Source organism: Spermophilus citellus (assembly GCF_964194105.1).
Source record: "Spermophilus citellus genome assembly, chromosome: 7".
In the NCBI taxonomy this organism is placed as follows: Eukaryota; Metazoa; Chordata; class Mammalia; order Rodentia; family Sciuridae; genus Spermophilus; species Spermophilus citellus.
In genome coordinates this window covers 11,264,258-11,285,603 of record NC_138188.1, presented here as the reverse complement: position 1 = coordinate 11,285,603, position 21,346 = coordinate 11,264,258, and positions in this window count along the sequence as shown.

The window sequence follows — 21,346 nt, the reverse complement described above, 5'->3', positions numbered from 1 at the left end:
AGGAAATATTTTTTCACCCAAACAGGATGATACTTTCAGGTAATGATCAGTACACTAAGGCGACTTGGTTCCCCAAACTTCGTTTTTCTATGTTTTCAGCGTTCATTTCCAGTAACAGTTTGAATTTTTAGGTTTCACTCTGTTTTCTCCTATATTGATAGATGTATTTGGAAGTCTAAATCCAACACGGTTTGTGCTAGCTTCTTGAAACTTGACACAATAAAGTAGTTTCACGTTCTATCTCTATGTTTTGTTTCCTCTTGATGTAGCCCTAAGCAGTGACTGGCGAGAAACACTTTCATGGAAAGGGGTTGCCAGGCTTCCCAAAATTACGAATCTCCAGAAATCTCAGCAAATATTTTTTCACCCAAACTGGATGATACTTTCAGGTAATGATCAGTACACTAAGGCGACTTGGTTCCCCAAATTTCGTTCTTCTATGTTGAAGCGTTCGTTTCCAGTAACAGTTTGAATTTTAGGTTTCACTCTGTTTTCTCCTATATTGATAGATGTATTTGGAACTCTAAATCCAACAAGGTTTGTGCTAGCTTCTTGAAACTTGACACAATAAAGTAGTTTCACATTCTATCTCTATGTTTTGTTTCCTCTTGATGTAGCCCTAAGCAGTGACTGGCGAGAAACACTTTCATGGAAAGGGGTTGCCAGGCTTCCCAAAATTACGAATCTCCAGAAATCTCAGCAAATATTTTTTCACCCAAACTGGATGATACTTTCAGGTAATGATCAGTACACTAAGGCGACTTGGTTCCCCAAATTTCGTTCTTCTATGTTGAAGCGTTCGTTTCCAGTAACAGTTTGAATTTTAGGTTTCACTCTGTTTTCTCCTATATTGATAGATGTATTTGGAACTCTGAATCCAACAAGGTTTGTGCTAGGTTCTTGAAACTTGACACAATAAAGTAGTTTCAAGTTCGATCTCTGTGTTTTGTTTCCTCTTGATGTAGCCCTAACAGTGACTGGCGAGAAACACTTTCATGGAAAGGGATTGCCAGGCTTCCCAAATATATGAATCTCCAGAAATCACAGGAAATATTTTTTCACCCAAACAGGATGATACTTTCAGGTAATGATCAGTACACTAAGGCGACTTGGTTCCCCAAACTTCGTTTTTCTATGTTTTCATCGTTCGTTTCCAGTAACAGTTTGAATTTTTAGGTTTCACTCTGTTTTCTCCTATATTGATAGATGTATTTGGAAGTCTAAATCCAACACGGTTTGTGCTAGCTTCTTGAAACTTGACACAATAAAGTAGTTTCACGTTCTATCTCTATGTTTTGTTTCCTCTTGATGTAGCCCTAAGCAGTGACTGGCGAGAAACACTTTCATGGAAAGGGGTTGCCAGGCTTCCCAAAATTACGAATCTCCAGAAATCTCAGCAAATATTTTTTCACCCAAACTGGATGATACTTTCAGGTAATGATCAGTACACTAAGGCGACTTGGTTCCCCAAATTTCGTTCTTCTATGTTGAAGCGTTCGTTTCCAGTAACAGTTTGAATTTTAGGTTTCACTCTGTTTTCTCCTATATTGATAGATGTATTTGGAACTCTAAATCCAACAAGGTTTGTGCTAGCTTCTTGAAACTTGACACAATAAAGTAGTTTCACATTCTATCTCTATGTTTTGTTTCCTCTTGATGTAGCCCTAAGCAGTGACTGGCGAGAAACACTTTCATGGAAAGGGGTTGCCAGGCTTCCCAAAATTACGAATCTCCAGAAATCTCAGCAAATATTTTTTCACCCAAACAGGATGATACTTTCAGGTAATGATCAGTACACTAAGGCGACTTGGTACCCCAAATTTCGTTCTTCTATGTTGAAGCATTCGTTTCCAGTAATAGTTTGAATTTTAGGTTTCACTCTGTTTTCTCCTATATTGATAGATGTCTTTGGAATTCTGAATCCAACAAGGTTTGTGCTAGGTTCTTGAAACTTGACACAATAAAGTAGTTTCACGTTCTATCTTTATGTTTTGTTTCCTCTTGATGTAGCCCTAACAGTGACTGGCGAGAAACACTTTCATGGAAAGAGGTTGCCAGGCTTCCCAAATATATGAATCTCCAGAAATCTCAGGAAATATTTTATCACCCAAACAGGATGATACTTTCAGGTAATGATCAGTACATTAAGGCGACTTGGTACCCCAAATTTTGTTCTTCTATGTTGAAGCATTCGTTTCCAGTAATAGTTTGAATTTTAGGTTTCACTCTGTTTTCTCCTATATTGATAGATGTATTTGGAAGTCTAAATCCAACACGGTTTGTGCTAGCTTCTTGAAACTTGACACAATAAAGTAGTTTCACGTTCTATCTCTATGTTTTGTTTTCTCTTGATGTAGCCCTAAGCAGTGACTGGCGAGAAACACTTTCATGGAAAGGGGTTGCCAGGCTTCCCAAAATTACGAATCTCCAGAAATCTCAGCAAATATTTTTTCACCCAAACTGGATGATACTTTCAGGTAATGATCAGTACACTAAGGCGACTTGGATCCCCAAATTTCGTTCTTCTATGTTGAAGCGTTCGTTTCCAGTAACAGTTTGAATTTTAGGTTTCACTCTGTTTTCTCCTATATTGATAGATGTATTTGGAACTCTGAATCCAACAAGGTTTGTGCTAGGTTCTTGAAACTTGACACAATAAAGTAGTTTCACGTTCTATCTCTGTGTTTTGTTTCCTCTTGATGTAGCCCTAACAGTGACTGGCGAGAAACACTTTCATGGAAAGGGGTTGCCAGGCTTCCCAAATATATGAATCTCCAGAAATCTCAGGAAATATTTTTTCACCCAAACAGGATGATACTTTCAGGTAATGATCAGTACACTAAGGCGACTTGGTTCCCCAAACTTCGTTTTTCTATGTTTTCAGCGTTCGTTTCCAGTAACAGTTTGAATTTTTAGGTTTCACTCTGTTTTCTCCTATATTGATAGATGTATTTGGAAGTCTAAATCCAACACGGTTTGTGCTAGCTTCTTGAAACTTGACACAATAAAGTAGTTTCACGTTCTATCTCTATGTTTTGTTTCCTCTTGATGTAGCCCTAAGCAGTGACTGGCGAGAAACACTTTCATGGAAAGGGGTTGCCAGGCTTCCCAAAATTACGAATCTCCAGAAATCTCAGCAAATATTTTTTCACCCAAACTGGATGATACTTTCAGGTAATGATCAGTACACTAAGGCGACTTGGTTCCCCAAATTTCGTTCATCTATGTTGAAGCGTTCGTTTCCAGTAACAGTTTGAATTTTAGGTTTCACTCTGTTTTCTCCTATATTGATAGATGTATTTGGAACTCTGAATCCAACAAGGTTTGTGCTAGGTTCTTGAAACTTGACACAATAAAGTAGTTTCACGTTCTATCTCTGTGTTTTGTTTCCTCTTGATGTAGCCCTAACAGTGACTGGCGAGAAACACTTTCATGGAAAGGGGTTGCCAGGCTTCCCAAATATATGAATCTCCAGAAATCTCAGGAAATATTTTTTCACCCAAACAGGATAATACTTTCAGGTAATGATCAGTACACTAAGGCGACTTGGTTCCCCAAACTTCGTGTTTCTATGTTTTCAGCGTTCGTTTCCAGTAACAGTTTGAATTTTTAGGTTTCACTCTGTTTTCTCCTATATTGATAGATGTATTTGGAACTCTAAATCCAACACGGTTTGTGCTAGCTTCTTGAAACTTTACACAATAAAGTAGTTTCACGTTCTATCTCTATGTTTTGTTTCCTCTTGATGTAGCCCTAAGCAGTGACTGGCGAGAAACACTTTCATGGAAAGGGGTTGCCAGGCTTCCCAAAATTACGAATCTCCAGAAATCTCAGCAAATATTTTTTCACCCAAACTGGATGATACTTTCAGGTAATGATCAGTACACTAAGGCGACTTGGTTCCCCAAATTTCGTTCTTCTATGTTGAAGCGTTCCTTTCCAGTAACAGTTTGAATTTTTAGGTTTCACTCTGTTTTCTCCTATATTGATAGATGTATTTGGAACTCTAAATCCAACACGGTTTGTGCTAGCTTCTTGAAACTTGACACAATAAAGTAGTTTCACATTCTATCTCTATGTTTTGTTTCCTCTTGATGTAGCCCTAAGCAGTGACTGGCGAGAAACACTTTCATGGAAAGGGGTTGCCAGGCTTCCCAAAATTACGAATCTCCAGAAATCTCAGCAAATATTTTTTCACCCAAACAGGATGATACTTTCAGGTAATGATCAGTACACTAAGGCGACTTGGTACCCCAAATTTCGTTCTTCTATGGTGAAGCGTTCGTTTCCAGTAATAGTTTGAATTTTAGGTTTCACTCTGTTTTCTCCTATATTGATAGATGTATTTGGAACTCTGAATCCAACAAGGTTTGTGCTAGGTTCTTGAAACTTGACACAATAAAGTAGTTTCACGTTCTATCTCTATGTTTTGTTTCCTCTTGATGTAGCCCTAACAGTGACTGGCGAGAAACACTTTCATGGAAAGGGGTTTGCCAGGCTTCCCAAATATATGAATCTCCAGAAGTCTCAGGAAATATTTTTTCACCCAAACAGGATGATACTTTCAGGTAATGATCAGTACATTAAGGCGACTTGGTTCCCCAAATTTCGTTTTTCTATGTTAAAGCGTTCGTTTCCAGTAACAGTTTGAATTTTTAGGTTTCACTCTGTTTTCTCCTATATTGATAGATGTATTTGGAAGTCTAAATCCAACACGGTTTGTGCTAGCTTCTTGAAACTTGACACAATAAAGTAGTTTCACGTTCTATCTCTATGTTTTGTTTCCTCTTGATGTAGCCCTAAGCAGTGACTGGCGAGAAACACTTTCATGGAAAGGGGTTGCCAGGCTTCCCAAAATTACGAATCTCCAGAAATCTCAGCAAATATTTTTTCACCCAAACTGGATGATACTTTCAGGTAATGATCAGTACACTAAGGCGACTTGGATCCCCAAATTTCGTTCTTCTATGTTGAAGCGTTCGTTTCCAGTAACAGTTTGAATTTTAGGTTTCACTCTGTTTTCTCCTATATTGATAGATGTATTTGGAACTCTGAATCCAACAAGGTTTGTGCTAGGTTCTTGAAACTTGACACAATAAAGTAGTTTCACGTTCTATCTCTGTGTTTTGTTTCCTCTTGATGTAGCCCTAACAGTGACTGGCGAGAAACACTTTCATGGAAAGGGGTTGCCAGGCTTCCCAAATATATGAATCTCCAGAAATCTCAGGAAATATTTTTTCACCCAAACAGGATGATACTTTCAGGTAATGATCAGTACACTAAGGCGACTTGGTTCCCCAAACTTCGTTTTTCTATGTTTTCAGCGTTCGTTTCCAGTAACAGTTTGAATTTTTATGTTTCACTCTGTTTTCTACTATATTGATAGATGTATTTGGAAGTCTAAATCCAACACGGTTTGTGCTAGCTTCTTGAAACTTGACACAATAAAGTAGTTTCACGTTCTATCTCTATGTTTTCTTTCCTCTTGATGTAGCCCTAAGCAGTGACTGGCGAGAAACACTTTCATGGAAAGGGGTTGCCAGGCTTCCCAAAATTACGAATCTCCAGAAATCTCAGCAAATATTTTTTCACCCAAACTGGATGATACTTTCAGGTAATGATCAGTACACTAAGGCGACGTGGTTCCCCAAATTTCGTTCTTCTATGTTGAAGCGTTCGTTTCCAGTAACAGTTTGAATTTTTAGGTTTCACTCTGTTTTCTCCTATATTGATAGATGTATTTGGAAGTCTAAATCCAACACGGTTTGTGCTAGCTTCTTGAAACTTGACACAATAAAGTAGTTTCACGTTCTATCTCTATGTTTTGTTTCCTCTTGATGTAGCCCTAAGCAGTGACTGGCGAGAAACACTTTCATGGAAAGGGGTTGCCAGGCTTCCCAAAATTACGAATCTCCAGAAATCTCAGCAAATATTTTTTCACCCAAACTGGATGATACTTTCAGGTAATGATCAGTACACTAAGGCGACTTGGTTCCCCAAATTTCGTTCTTCTATGTTGAAGCGTTCGTTTCCAGTAACAGTTTGAATTTTAGGTTTCACTCTGTTTTCTTCTATATTGATAGATGTATTTGGAACTCTAAATCCAACACGGTTTGTGCTAGCTTGTTGAAACTTGACACAATAAAGTAGTTTCACGTTCTATCTCTGTGTTTTATTTCCTCTTGATGTAGCCCTAACAGTGACTGGCGAGAAACACTTTCATGGAAAGGGGTTGCCAGGCTTCCCAAATATATGAATCTCCAGAAATCTCAGGAAATATTTTTTCACCCAAACAGGATGATACTTTCAGGTAATGATCAGTACACTAAGGCGACTTTGTTCCCCAAACTTCGTTTTTCTATGTTTTCAGCGTTCGTTTCCAGTAACAGTTTGAATTTTTAGGTTTCACTCTGTTTTCTCCTATATTGATAGATGTATTTGGAAGTCTAAATCCAACACGGTTTGTGCTAGCTTCTTGAAACTTGACACAATAAAGTAGTTTCACGTTCTATCTCTATGTTTTCTTTCCTCTTGATGTAGCCCTAAGCAGTGACTGGCGAGAAACACTTTCATGGAAAGGGGTTGCCAGGCTTCCCAAAATTACGAATCTCCAGAAATCTCAGCAAATATTTTTTCACCCAAACTGGATGATACTTTCAGGTAATGATCAGTACACTAAGGCGACTTGGTTCCCCAAATTTCGTTCTTCTATGTTGAAGCGTTCGTTTCCAGTAACAGTTTGAATTTTTAGGTTTCACTCTGTTTTCTCCTATATTGATAGATGTATTTGGAACTCTAAATCCAACACGGTTTGTGCTAGCTTCTTGAAACTTGACACAATAAAGTAGTTTCACTTTCTATCTCTATCTTTTGTTTCCTCTTGATGTAGCCCTAAGCAGTGACTGGCGAGAAACACTTTCATGGAAAGGGGTTGCCAGGCTTCCCAAAATTACGAATCTCCAGAAATCTCAGCAAATATTTTTTCACCCAAACTGGATGATACTTTCAGGTAATGATCAGTACACTAAGGCGACTTGGTACCCCAAATTTCATTCTTCTATGTTGAAGCATTCGTTTCCAGTAATAGTTTGAATTTTAGGTTTCACTCTGTTTTCTCCTATATTGATAGATGTATTTGGAATTCTGAATCCAACAAGGTTTGTGCTAGGTTCTTGAAACTTGACACAATAAAGTAGTTTCACGTTCTATCTTTATGTTTTGTTTCCTCTTGATGTAGCCCTAACAGTGACTGGCGAGAAACACTTTCATGGAAAGAGGTTGCCAGGCTTCCCAAATATATGAATCTCCAGAAATCTCAGGAAATATTTTATCACCCAAACAGGATGATACTTTCAGGTAATGATCAGTACATTAAGGCGACTTGGTACCCCAAATTTCGTTCTTCTATGTTGAAGCATTCGTTTCCAGTAATAGTTTGAATTTTAGGTTTCACTCTGTTTTCTCCTATATTGATAGATGTATTTGGAAGTCTAAAACCAACACGGTTTGTGCTAGCTTCTTGAAACTTGACACAATAAAGTAGTTTCACGTTCTATCTCTATGTTTTGTTTTCTCTTGATGTAGCCCTAAGCAGTGACTGGCGAGAAACACTTTCATGGAAAGGGGTTGCCAGGCTTCCCAAAATTACGAATCTCCAGAAATCTCAGCAAATATTTTTTCACCCAAACTGGATGATACTTTCAGGTAATGATCAGTATACTAAGGCGACTTGGATCCCCAAATTTCGTTCTTCTATGTTGAAGCGTTCGTTTCCAGTAACAGTTTGAATTTTAGGTTTCACTCTGTTTTCTCCTATATTGATAGATGTATTTGGAACTCTGAATCCAACAAGGTTTGTGCTAGGTTCTTGAAACTTGACACAATAAAGTAGTTTCACGTTCTATCTCTGTGTTTTGTTTTCTCTTGATGTAGCCCTAACAGTGACTGGCGAGAAACACTTTCATGGAAAGGGGTTGACAGGCTTCCCAAATATATGAATCTCCAGAAATCTCAGGAAATATTTTTTCACCCAAACAGGATGATACTTTCAGGTAATGATCAGTACACTAAGGCGACTTGGTTCCCCAAACTTCGTTTTTCTATGTTTTCAGCGTTCGTTTCCAGTAACAGTTTGAATTTTTATGTTTCACTCTGTTTTCTACTATATTGATAGATGTATTTGGAAGTCTAAATCCAACACGGTTTGTGCTAGCTTCTTGAAACTTGACACAATAAAGTAGTTTCACGTTCTATCTCTATGTTTTCTTTCCTCTTGATGTAGCCCTAAGCAGTGACTGGCGAGAAACACTTTCATGGAAAGGGGTTGCCAGGCTTCCCAAAATTACGAATCTCCAGAAATCTCAGCAAATATTTTTTCACCCAAACTGGATGATACTTTCAGGTAATGATCAGTACACTAAGGCGACGTGGTTCCCCAAATTTCGTTCTTCTATGTTGAAGCGTTCGTTTCCAGTAACAGTTTGAATTTTTAGGTTTCACACTGTTTTCTCCTATATTGATAGATGTATTTGGAAGTCTAAATCCAACACGGTTTGTGCTAGCTTCTTGAAACTTGACACAATAAAGTAGTTTCACGTTCTATCTCTATGTTTTGTTTCCTCTTGATGTAGCCCTAAGCAGTGACTGGCGAGAAACACTTTCATGGAAAGGGGTTGCCAGGCTTCCCAAAATTACGAATCTCCAGAAATCTCAGCAAATATTTTTTCACCCAAACTGGATGATACTTTCAGGTAATGATCAGTACACTAAGGCGACTTGGTTCCCCAAATTTCGTTCTTCTATGTTGAAGCGTTCGTTTCCAGTAACAGTTTGAATTTTAGGTTTCACTCTGTTTTCTTCTATATTGATAGATGTATTTGGAACTCTAAATCCAACACGGTTTGTGCTAGCTTCTTGAAACTTGACACAATAAAGTAGTTTCACGTTCTATCTCTGTGTTTTATTTCCTCTTGATGTAGCCCTAACAGTGACTGGCGAGAAACACTTTCATGGAAAGGGGTTGCCAGGCTTCCCAAATATATGAATCTCCAGAAATCTCAGGAAATATTTTTTCACCCAAACAGGATGATACTTTCAGGTAATGATCAGTACACTAAGGCGACTTGGTTCCCCAAACTTCGTTTTTCTATGTTTTCAGCGTTCGTTTCCAGTAACAGTTTGAATTTTTAGGTTTCACTCTGTTTTCTCCTATATTGATAGATGTATTTGGAAGTCTAAATCCAACACGGTTTGTGCTAGCTTCTTGAAACTTGACACAATAAAGTAGTTTCACGTTCTATCTCTATGTTTTCTTTCCTCTTGATGTAGCCCTAAGCAGTGACTGGCGAGAAACACTTTCATGGAAAGGGGTTGCCAGGCTTCCCAAAATTACGAATCTCCAGAAATCTCAGCAAATATTTTTTCACCCAAACTGGATGATACTTTCAGGTAATGATCAGTACACTAAGGCGACTTGGTTCCCCAAATTTCGTTCTTCTATGTTGAAGCGTTCGTTTCCAGTAACAGTTTGAATTTTTAGGTTTCACTCTGTTTTCTCCTATATTGATAGATGTATTTGGAACTCTAAATCCAACACGGTTTGTGCTAGCTTCTTGAAACTTGACACAATAAAGTATTTTCACTTTCTATCTCTATCTTTTGTTTCCTCTTGATGTAGCCCTAAGCAGTGACTGGCGAGAAACACTTTCATGGAAAGGGGTTGCCAGGCTTCCCAAAATTACGAATCTCCAGAAATCTCATCAAATATTTTTTCACCCAAACAGGATGATACTTTCAGGTAATGATCAGTACACTAAGGCGACTTGGTACCCCAAATTTCGTTCTTCTATGTTGAAGCATTCGTTTCCAGTAATAGTTTGAATTTTAGGTTTCACTCTGTTTTCTCCTATATTGATAGATGTATTTGGAATTCTGAATCCAACAAGGTTTGTGCTAGGTTCTTGAAACTTGACACAATAAAGTAGTTTCACGTTCTATCTTTATGTTTTGTTTCCTCTTGATGTAGCCCTAACAGTGACTGGCGAGAAACACTTTCATGGAAAGAGGTTGCCAGGCTTCCCAAATATATGAATCTCCAGAAATCTCAGGAAATATTTTATCACCCAAACAGGATGATACTTTCAGGTAATGATCAGTACATTAAGGCGACTTGGTACCCCAAATTTCGTTCTTCTATGTTGAAGCATTCGTTTCCAGTAATAGTTTGAATTTTAGGTTTCACTCTGTTTTCTCCTATATTGATAGATGTATTTGGAAGTCTAAAACCAACACGGTTTGTGCTAGCTTCTTGAAACTTGACACAATAAAGTAGTTTCACGTTCTATCTCTATGTTTTGTTTTCTCTTGATGTAGCCCTAAGCAGTGACTGGCGAGAAACACTTTCATGGAAAGGGGTTGCCAGGCTTCCCAAAATTACGAATCTCCAGAAATCTCAGCAAATATTTTTTCACCCAAACTGGATGATACTTTCAGGTAATGATCAGTATACTAAGGCGACTTGGATCCCCAAATTTCGTTCTTCTATGTTGAAGCGTTCGTTTCCAGTAACAGTTTGAATTTTAGGTTTCACTCTGTTTTCTCCTATATTGATAGATGTATTTGGAACTCTGAATCCAACAAGGTTTGTGCTAGGTTCTTGAAACTTGACACAATAAAGTAGTTTCACGTTCTATCTCTGTGTTTTGTTTCCTCTTGATGTAGCCCTAACAGTGACTGGCGAGAAACACTTTCATGGAAAGGGGTTGCCAGGCTTCCCAAATATATGAATCTCCAGAAATCTCAGGAAATATTTTTTCACCCAAACAGGATGATACTTTCAGGTAATGATCAGTACACTAAGGCGACTTGGTTCCCCAAACTTCGTTTTTCTATGTTTTCAGCGTTCGTTTCCAGTAACAGTTTGAATTTTTAGGTTTCACTCTGTTTTCTCCTATATTGATAGATGTATTTGGAAGTCTAAATCCAACACGGTTTGTGCTAGCTTCTTGAAACTTGACACAATAAAGTAGTTTCACGTTCTATCTCTATGTTTTGTTTCCTCTTGATGTAGCCCTAAGCAGTGACTGGCGAGAAACACTTTCATGGAAAGGGGTTGCCAGGCTTCCCAAAATTACGAATCTCCAGAAATCTCAGCAAATATTTTTTCACCCAAACTGGATGATAATTTCAGGTAATGATCAGTACACTAAGGCGACTTGGTTCCCCAAATTTCGTTCATCTATGTTGAAGCGTTCGTTTCCAGTAACAGTTTGAATTTTAGGTTTCACTCTGTTTTCTCCTATATTGATAGATGTATTTGGAACTCTGAATCCAACAAGGTTTGTGCTAGGTTCTTGAAACTTGACACAATAAAGTAGTTTCACGTTCTATCTCTGTGTTTTGTTTCCTCTTGATGTAGCCCTAACAGTGACTGGCGAGAAACACTTTCATGGAAAGGGGTTGCCAGGCTTCCCAAAATTACGAATCTCCAGAAATCTCAGCAAATATTTTTTCACCCAAACTGGATGATACTTTCAGGTAATGATCAGTACACTAAGGCGACTTGGTTCCCCAAATTTCGTTCTTCTATGTTGAAGCGTTCGTTTCCAGTAACAGTTTGAATTTTAGGTTTCACTCTGTTTTCTCCTATATTGATAGATGTATTTGGAACTCTAAATCCAACACGGTTTGTGCTAGCTTCTTGAAACTTGACACAATAAAGTAGTTTCACGTTCTATCTCTGTGTTTTATTTCCTCTTGATGTAGCCCTAACAGTGACTGGCGAGAAACACTTTCATGGAAAGGGGTTGCCAGGCTTCCCAAATATATGAATCTCCAGAAATCTCAGGAAATATTTTTTCACCCAAACAGGATGATACTTTCAGGTAATGATCAGTACACTAAGGCGACTTGGTTCCCCAAATTTCGTTTTTCTATGTTTTCAGCGTTCGTTTCCAGTAACAGTTTGAATTTTTAGGTTTCACTCTGTTTTCTCCTATATTGATAGATGTATTTGGAAGTCTAAATCCAACACGGTTTGTGCTAGCTTCTTGAAACTTGACACAATAAAGTAGTTTCACGTTCTATCTCTATGTTTTCTTTCCTCTTGATGTAGCCCTAAGCAGTGACTGGCGAGAAACACTTTCATGGAAAGGGGTTGCCAGGCTTCCCAAAATTACGAATCTCCAGAAATCTCAGCAAATATTTTTTCACCCAAACTGGATGATACTTTCAGGTAATGATCAGTACACTAAGGCGACTTGGTTCCCCAAATTTCGTTCTTCTATGTTGAAGCGTTCGTTTCCAGTAACAGTTTGAATTTTTAGGTTTCACTCTGTTTTCTCCTATATTGATAGATGTATTTGGAACTCTAAATCCAACACGGTTTGTGCTAGCTTCTTGAAACTTGACACAATAAAGTAGTTTCACTTTCTATCTCTATGTTTTGTTTCCTCTTGATGTAGCCCTAAGCAGTGACTGGCGAGAAACACTTTCATGGAAAGGGGTTGCCAGGCTTCCCAAAATTACGAATCTCCAGAAATCTCAGCAAATATTTTTTCACCCAAACAGGATGATACTTTCAGGTAATGATCAGTACACTAAGGCGACTTGGTACCCCAAATTTCATTCTTCTATGTTGAAGCATTCGTTTCCAGTAATAGTTTGAATTTTAGGTTTCACTCTGTTTTCTCCTATATTGATAGATGTATTTGGAATTCTGAATCCAACAAGGTTTGTGCTAGGTTCTTGAAACTTGACACAATAAAGTAGTTTCACGTTCTATCTTTATGTTTTGTTTCCTCTTGATGTAGCCCTAACAGTGACTGGCGAGAAACACTTTCATGGAAAGAGGTTGCCAGGCTTCCCAAATATATGAATCTCCAGAAATCTCAGGAAATATTTTATCACCCAAACAGGATGATACTTTCAGGTAATGATCAGTACATTAAGGCGACTTGGTACCCCAAATTTCGTTCTTCTATGTTGAAGCATTCGTTTCCAGTAATAGTTTGAATTTTAGGTTTCACTCTGTTTTCTCCTATATTGATAGATGTATTTGGAAGTCTAAATCCAACACGGTTTGTGCTAGCTTCTTGAAACTTGACAAAATAAAGTAGTTTCACGTTCTATCTCTATGTTTTGTTTTCTCTTGATGTAGCCCTAAGCAGTGACTGGCGAGAAACACTTTCATGGAAAGGGGTTGCCAGGCTTCCCAAAATTACGAATCTCCAGAAATCTCAGCAAATATTTTTTCACCCAAACTGGATGATACTTTCAGGTAATGATCAGTATACTAAGGCGACTTGGATCCCCAAATTTCGTTCTTCTATGTTGAAGCGTTCGTTTCCAGTAACAGTTTGAATTTTAGGTTTCACTCTGTTTTCTCCTATATTGATAGATGTATTTGGAACTCTGAATCCAACAAGGTTTGTGCTAGGTTCTTGAAACTTGACACAATAAAGTAGTTTCACGTTCTATCTCTGTGTTTTGTTTCCTCTTGATGTAGCCCTAACAGTGACTGGCGAGAAACACTTTCATGGAAAGGGGTTGCCAGGCTTCCCAAATATATGAATCTCCAGAAATCTCAGGAAATATTTTTTCACCCAAACAGGATGATACTTTCAGGTAATGATCAGTACACTAAGGCGACTTGGTTCCCCAAATGTCGTTCTTCTATGTTGAAGCGTTCGTTTCCAGTAACAGTTTGAATTTTTAGGTTTCACTCTGTTTTCTCCTATATTGATAGATGTATTTGGAACTCTAAATCCAACACGGTTTGTGCTAGCTTCTTGAAACTTGACACAATAAAGTAGTTTCACGTTCTATCTCTATGTTTTGTTTCCTCTTGATGTAGCCCTAAGCAGTGACTGGCGAGAAACACTTTCATGGAAAGGGGTTGCCAGGCTTCCCAAAATTACGAATCTCCAGAAATCTCAGCAAATATTTTTTCACCCAAACTGGATGATACTTTCAGGTAATGATCAGTACACTAAGGCGACTTGGTTCCCCAAATTTCGTTCATCTATGTTGAAGCGTTCGTTTCCAGTAACAGTTTGAATTTTAGGTTTCACTCTGTTTTCTCCTATATTGATAGATGTATTTGGAACTCTGAATCCAACAAGGTTTGTGCTAGGTTCTTGAAACTTGACACAATAAAGTAGTTTCACGTTCTATCTCTGTGTTTTGTTTCCTCTTGATGTAGCCCTAACAGTGACTGGCGAGAAACACTTTCATGGAAAGGGGTTGCCAGGCTTCCCAAATATATGAATCTCCAGAAATCTCAGGAAATATTTTTTCACCCAAACAGGATGATACTTTCAGGTAATGATCAGTACACTAAGGCGACTTGGTTCCCCAAACTTCGTTTTTCTATGTTTTCAGCGTTCGTTTCCAGTAACAGTTTGAATTTTTAGGTTTCACTCTGTTTTCTCCTATATTGATAGATGTATTTGGAAGTCTAAATCCAACACGGTTTGTGCTAGCTTCTTGAAACTTGACACAATAAAGTAGTTTCACGTTCTATCTCTATGTTTTCTTTCCTCTTGATGTAGCCCTAAGCAGTGACTGGCGAGAAACACTTTCATGGAAAGGGGTTGCCAGGCTTCCCAAAATTACGAATCTCCAGAAATCTCAGCAAATATTTTTTCACCCAAACTGGATGATACTTTCAGGTAATGATCAGTACACTAAGGCGACTTGGTTCCCCAAATTTCGTTCTTCTATGTTGAAGCGTTCGTTTCCAGTAACAGTTTGAATTTTTAGGTTTCACTCTGTTTTCTCCTATATTGATAGATGTATTTGGAACTCTAAATCCAACACGGTTTGTGCTAGCTTCTTGAAACTTGACACAATAAAGTGGTTTCACATTCTATCTATATGTTTTGTTTCCTCTTGATGTAGCCCTAAGCAGTGACTGGCGAGAAACACTTTCATGGAAAGGGGTTGCCAGGCTTCCCAAAATTACGAATCTCCAGAAATCTCATCAAATATTTTTTCACCCAAACAGGATGATACTTTCAGGTAATGATCAGTACACTAAGGCGACTTGGTACCCCAAATTTCGTTCTTCTATGTTGAAGCATTCGTTTCCAGTAATAGTTTGAATTTTAGGTTTCACTCTGTTTTCTCCTATATTGATAGATGTATTTGGAATTCTGAATCCAACAAGGTTTGTGCTAGGTTCTTGAAACTTGACACAATAAAGTAGTTTCACGTTCTATCTTTATGTTTTGTTTCCTCTTGATGTAGCCCTAACAGTGACTGGCGAGAAACACTTTCATGGAAAGAGGTTGCCAGGCTTCCCAAATATATGAATCTCCAGAAATCTCAGGAAATATTTTATCACCCAAACAGGATGATACTTTCAGGTAATGATCAGTACATTAAGGCGACTTGGTACCCCAAATTTCGTTCTTCTATGTTGAAGCATTCGTTTCCAGTAATAGTTTGAATTTTAGGTTTCACTCTGTTTTCTCCTATATTGATAGATGTATTTGGAAGTCTAAATCCAACACGGTTTGTGCTAGCTTCTTGAAACTTGACACAATAAAGTAGTTTCACGTTCTATCTCTATGTTTTGTTTTCTCTTGATGTAGCCCTAAGCAGTGACTGGCGAGAAACACTTTCATGGAAAGGGGTTGCCAGGCTTCCCAAAATTACAAATCTCCAGAAATCTCAGCAAATATTTTTTCACCCAAACTGGATGATACTTTCAGGTAATGATCAGTATACTAAGGCGACTTGGATCCCCAAATTTCGTTCTTCTATGTTGAAGCGTTCGTTTCCAGTAACAGTTTGAATTTTAGGTTTCACTCTGTTTTCTCCTATATTGATAGTTGTATTTGGAACTCTGAATCCAACAAGGTTTGTGCTAGGTTCTTGAAACTTGACACAATAAAGTAGTTTCACGTTCTATCTCTGTGTTTTGTTTCCTCTTGATGTAGCCCTAACAGTGACTGGCGAGAAACACTTTCATGGAAAGGGGTTGCCAGGCTTCCCAAATATATGAATCTCCAGAAATCTCAGGAAATATTTTTTCACCCAAACAGGATGATACTTTCAGGTAATGATCAGTACACTAAGGCGACTTGGTTCCCCAAACTTCGTTTTTCTATGTTTTCAGCGTTCGTTTCCAGTAACAGTTTGAATTTTTAGGTTTCACTCTGTTTTCTCCTATATTGATAGATGTATTTGGAAGTCTAAATCCAACACGGTTTGTGCTAGCTTCTTGAAACTTGACACAATAAAGTAGTTTCACGTTCTATCTCTATGTTTTTTTTCCTCTTGATGTAGCCCTAAGCAGTGACTGGCGAGAAACACTTTCATGGAAAGGGGTTGCCAGGCTTCCCAAAATTACGAATCTCCAGAAATCTCAGCAAATATTTTTTCACCCAAACTGGATGATACTTTCAGGTAATGATCAGTACACTAAGGCGACTTGGTTCCCCAAATTTCGTTCATCTATGTTGAAGCGTTCGTTTCCAGTAACAGTTTGAATTTTAGGTTTCACTCTGTTTTCTCCTATATTGATAGATGTATTTGGAACTCTGAATCCAACAAGGTTTGTGCTAGGTTCTTGAAACTTGACTCAATAAAATAGTTTCACGTTCTATCTCTGTGTTTTGTTTCCTCTTGATGTAGCCCTAACAGTGACTGGCGAGAAACACTTTCATGGAAAGGGGTTGCCAGGCTTCCCAAATATATGAATCTCCAGAAATCTCAGGAAATATTTTTTCACCCAAACAGGATGATACTTTCAGGTAATGATCAGTACACTAAGGCGACTTGGTTCCCCAAACTTCATTTTTCTATGTTTTCAGCGTTCGTTTCCAGTAACAGTTTGAATTTTTAGGTTTCACTCTGTTTTCTCCTATATTGATAGATGTATTTGGAAGTCTAAATCCAACACGGTTTGTGCTAGCTTCTTGAAACTTGACACAATAAAGTAGTTTCACGTTCTATCTCTATGTTTTGTTTCCTCTTGATGTAGCCCTAAGCAGTGACTGGCGAGAAACACTTTCATGGAAAGGGGTTGCCAGGCTTCCCAAAATTACGAATCTCCAGAAATCTCAGCAAATATTTTTTCACCCAAACTGGATGATACTTTCAGGTAATGATCAGTACACTAAGGCGACTTGGTTCCCCAAATTTCGTTCTTCTATGTTGAAGCGTTCCTTTCCAGTAACAGTTTGAATTTTTAGGTTTCACTCTGTTTTCTCCTATATTGATAGATGTATTTGGAACTCTAAATCCAACACGGTTTGTGCTAGCTTCTTGAAACTTGACACAATAAAGTAGTTTCACGTTCTATCTCTATGTTTTGTTTCCTCTTGATGTAGCCCTAAGCAGTGACTGGCGAGAAACACTTTCATGGAAAGGGGTTGCCAGGCTTCCCAAAATTACGAATCTCCAGAAATCTCAGCAAATATTTTTTCACCCAAACAGGATGATACTTTCAGGTAATGATCAGTACACTAAGGCGACTTGGTACCCCAAATTTCGTTCTTCTATATTGAAGCGTTCGTTTCCAGTAATAGTTTGAATTTTAGGTTTCACTCTGTTTTCTCCTATATTGATAGATGTATTTGGAACTCTGAATCCAACAAGGTTTGTGCTAGGTTCTTGAAACTTGACACAATAAAGTAGTTTCACGTTCTATCTCTATGTTTTGTTTCCTCTTGATGTAGCCCTAACAGTGACTGGCGAGAAACACTTTCATGGAAAGGGGTTGCCAGGCTTCCCAAATATATGAATCTCCAGAAGTCTCAGGAAATATTTTTTCACCCAAACAGGATGATACTTTCAGGTAATGATCAGTACATTAAGGCGACTTGGTTCCCCAAATTTCGTTTTTCTATGTTAAAGCGTTCGTTTCCAGTAACAGTTTGAATTTTTAGGTTTCACTCTGTTTTCTCCTATATTGATAGATGTATTTGGAAGTCTAAATCCAACACGGTTTGTGCTAGCTTCTTGAAACTTGACACAATAAAGTAGTTTCACGTTCTATCTCTATGTTTTCTTTCCTCTTGATGTAGCCCTAAGCAGTGACTGGCGAGAAACACTTTCATGGAAAGGGGTTGCCAGGCTTCCCAAAATTACGAATCTCCAGAAATCTCAGCAAATATTTTTTCACCCAAACTGGATGATACTTTCAGGTAATGATCAGTACACTAAGGCGACTTGGTTCCCCAAATTTCGTTCTTCTATGTTGAAGCGTTCGTTTCCAGTAACAGTTTGAATTTTTAGGTTTCACTCTGTTTTCTCCTATATTGATAGATGTATTTGGAACTCTAAATCCAACACGGTTTGTGCTAGCTTCTTGAAACTTGACACAATAAAGTAGTTTCACATTCTATCTCTATGTTTTGTTTCCTCTTGATGTAGCCCTAAGCAGTGACTGGCGAGAAACACTTTCATGGAAAGGGGTTGCCAGGCTTCCCAAAATTACGAATCTCCAGAAATCTCAGCAAATATTTTTTCACCCAAACAGGATGATACTTTCAGGTAATGATCAGTACACTAAGGCGACTTGGTACCCCAAATTTCGTTCTTCTATGTTGAAGCATTCGTTTCCAGTAATAGTTTGAATTTTAGGTTTCACTCTGTTTTCTCCTATATTGATAGATGTATTTGGAATTCTAAATCCAACAAGGTTTGTGCTAGGTTCTTGAAACTTGACACAATAAAGTAGTTTCACGTTCTATCTTTATGTTTTGTTTCCTCTTGATGTAGCCCTAACAGTGACTGGCAAGAAACACTTTCATGGAAAGAGGTGCCAGGCTTCCCAAATATATGAATCTCCAGAAATCTCAGGAAATATTTTATCACCCAAACAGGATGATACTTTCAGGTAATGATCAGTACATTAAGGCGACTTGGTACCCCAAATTTCGTTCTTCTATGTTGAAGCATTCGTTTCCAGTAATAGTTTGAATTTTAGGTTTCACTCTGTTTTCTCCTATATTGATAGATGTATTTGGAAGTCTAAATCCAACACGGTTTGTGCTAGCTTCTTGAAACTTGACAATAAAGTAGTTTCATGTTCTATCTCTATGTTTTGTTTTCTCTTGATGTAGCCCTAAGCAGTGACTGGCGAGAAACACTTTCATGGAAAGGGGTTGCCAGGCTTCCCAAAATTACGAATCTCCAGAAATCTCAGCAAATATTTTTTCACCCAAACTGGATGATACTTTCAGGTAATGATCAGTACACTAAGGCGACTTGGATCCCCAAATTTCGTTCTTCTATGTTGAAGCGTTCGTTTCCAGTAACAGTTTGAATTTTAGGTTTCACTCTGTTTTCTCCTATATTGATAGATGTATTTGGAACTCTGAATCCAACAAGGTTTGTGCTAGGTTCTTGAAACTTGACACAATAAAGTAGTTTCACGTTCTATCTCTGTGTTTTGTTTCCTCTTGATGTAGCCCTAACAGTGACTGGCAAGAAACACTTTCATGGAAAGGGGTTGCCAGGCTTCCCAAATATATGAATCTCCAGAAATCTCAGGAAATATTTTTTCACCCAAACAGGATGATACTTTCAGGTAATGATCAGTACACTAAGGCGACTTGGTTCCCCAAACTTCGTTTTTCTATGTTTTCAGCGTTCGTTTCCAGTAACAGTTTGAATTTTTAGGTTTCACTCTGTTTTCTCCTATATTGATAGATGTATTTAGAAGTCTATATCCAACACGGTTTGTGCTAGCTTCTTGAAACTTGACACAATAAAGTAGTTTCACGTTCTATCTCTATGTTTTTTTTCCTCTTGATGTAGCCCTAAGCAGTGACTGGCGAGAAACACTTTCATGGAAAGGGGTTGCCAGGCTTCCCAAAATTACGAATCTCCAGAAATCTCAGCAAATATTTTTTCACCCAAACTGGATGATACTTTCAGGTAATGATCAGTACACTAAGGCGACTTGGTTCCCCAAATTTCGTTCATCTATGTTGAAGCGTTCGTTTCCAGTAACAGTTTGAATTTTAGGTTTCACTCTGTTTTCTCCTATATTGATAGATGTATTTGGAACTCTGAATCCAACAATGTTTGTGCTAGGTTCTTGAAACTTGACTCAATAAAATAGTTTCACGTTCTATCTCTGTGTTTTGTTTCCTCTTGATGTAGCCCTAACAGTGACTGGCGAGAAACACTTTCATGGAAAGGGGTTGCCAGGCTTCCCAAATATATGAATCTCCAGAAATCTCAGGAAATATTTTTTCACCCAAACAGGATGATACTTTCAGGTAATGATCAGTACACTAAGGCGACTTGGTTCCCCAAACTTCATTTTTCTATGTTTTCAGCGTTCGTTTCCAGTAACAGTTTGAATTTTTAGGTTTCACTCTGTTTTCTCCTATATTGATAGATGTATTTGGAAGTCTAAATCCAACACGGTTTGTGCTAGCTTCTTGAAACTTGACACAATAAAGTAGTTTCACGTTCTATCTCTATGTTTTGTTTCCTCTTGATGTAGCCCTAAGCAGTGACTGGCGAGAAACACTTTCATGGAAAGGGGTTGCCAGGCTTCCCAAAATTACGAATCTCCAGAAATCTCAGCAAATATTTTTTCACCCAAACTGGATGATACTTTCAGGTAATGATCAGTACACTAAGGCGACTTGGTTCCCCAAATTTCGTTCTTCTATGTTGAAGCGTTCCTTTCCAGTAACAGTTTGAATTTTTAGGTTTCACTCTGTTTTCTCCTATATTGATAGATGTATTTGGAACTCTAAATCCAACACGGTTTGTGCTAGCTTCTTGAAACTTGACACAATAAAGTAGTTTCACGTTCTATCTCTATGTTTTGTTTCCTCTTGATGTAGCCCTAAGCAGTGACTGGCGAGAAACACTTTCATGGAAAGGGGTTGCCAGGCTTCCCAAAATTACGAATCTCCAGAAATCTCAGCAAATATTTTTTCACCCAAACAGGATGATACTTTCAGGTAATGATCAGTACACTAAGGCGACTTGGTACCCCAAATTTCATTCTTCTATGTTGAAGCGTTCGTTTCCAGTAATAGTTTGAATTTTAGGTTTCACTCTGTTTTCTCCTATATTGATAGATGTATTTGGAACTCTGAATCCAACAAGGTTTGTGCTAGGTTCTTGAAACTTGACACAATAAAGTAGTTTCACGTTCTATCTCTATGTTTTGTTTCCTCTTGATGTAGCCCTAACAGTGACTGGCGAGAAACACTTTCATGGAAAGGGGTTGCCAGGCTTCCCAAATATATGAATCTCCAGAAGTCTCAGGAAATATTTTTTCACCCAAACAGGATGATACTTTCAGGTAATGATCAGTACATTAAGGCGACTTGGTTCCCCAAATTTCGTTTTTCTATGTTAAAGCGTT